Genomic DNA, 1380 nt, shown 5'->3' with positions numbered 1-1380 from the left:
AGTGAGACCCTGTCTTAAAAAGGAAGGGGAGGAAAGAGAAAAAGAAAATTGTAGATTAATTTCATTTCTTTTTTTTTTTTTTTTTTTTTTTTAAACAGAGAGTCTCGGTGTGTCGCCAGGCTGGAGTGCAGTGGCGTGATCTCACCTCACTGCAACCCTCTCTCCCAGATTCAAGCAATTCTCCTGCTTCAGCCTCTCCAGTAGCTGGGACTACAGGCACACGCCACCATGCCCAGCTAATTTTTGTATTTTTAGTAGAGATGAGATTTCATCGTGTTGGCCAGGATGGTCTCAATCTCTTGACCTCGTGATCCGCCCGCCTCAGCCTCCCAAAGTGCTGGGATTACAGGCATGATCCACCATGCCCAGCCTAATTTCAGTTCTTAGAAAGACAGGGAAAATATCAATACTAGCAAGATCAAACGAGAGGTGAATAAAAATATCACAACCATGAAAGGTTAATCCAGAAATAAGAGAATGGTTCTACATCAGAAAATCTACTACAATAGCACTGCATTGGCAGAGTAAAGGAGAAAAATCAGTTTTAATAGTCACAGAAAAAGCATTCGATAGTATTCTTAGGTTGAACTCCTTTAGAGACTGACCCTGAAGCAAGGATTTGAGTGTAAGTGGTTTATTTGGGAATGAGTAGGGAGTGGAAAATTAAGACAGAGGAGGGGCTGGGCACCATGGCTCACACCTGTAATCCCCAACACTTTGGGAGGCTGTGGTGGGAGGATAGCTTGAGGCCAGGAGTTCAAGACCAGCCTTGGCAATGTAGCAAGATCCTCTATCTCTCCAAAAAATACCAAAGTTAGCCAGGGGCGTGGTGGCACATGAGCATAATCCCAGCTATCAGGAGGTAGAGGGGGGAGGATGGCTTGAGCCTGGGATTCAAGGCTGCAGTGAGGTATGACCACACCACTGCACTCCAGCCTGGGAGACAGAGTGAGACCCTGTCTCAAAATAATAACAATAAGAATAATCATGGCCAGGCACAGTGGCTCACACCTGTAATCCCAGCACTTTGTGAGGCCAAGGTGGGCAGTTCACTTGAAGGCAGGCATTCAAGACCAGCCTGGCCAACATGGTTAAACCTCGTCTCTACTAAAAATACAAAAACTGGGCTGGGCACAGTGGCTCACGCCTGTAATCTCAGCACTTGGGGAGGCCGAGGCGGGTGAATCACGAGGTCAGGAGTTCAAGACCAGCTTAGACAACATGGTGAAACCCCATCTCTACTAAAAATACAAAAAAAATGTAGTCGGGCATGGTGGTGGGTGCCTGTAATCCCAGCTACTCAGGAGGCTGAGGCAGGAGAATCACTTGAACTCGTGAGGCGGAGGTTGCAGTGAGCCAAGATCGTGCCACTGCACTCCA

This window comes from Mandrillus leucophaeus, unplaced genomic scaffold (assembly GCF_000951045.1).
Source record: "Mandrillus leucophaeus isolate KB7577 unplaced genomic scaffold, Mleu.le_1.0 Scaffold314, whole genome shotgun sequence".
NCBI classification, from domain to species: Eukaryota; Metazoa; Chordata; class Mammalia; order Primates; family Cercopithecidae; genus Mandrillus; species Mandrillus leucophaeus.
This window is presented reverse-complemented; position numbering follows the sequence as displayed.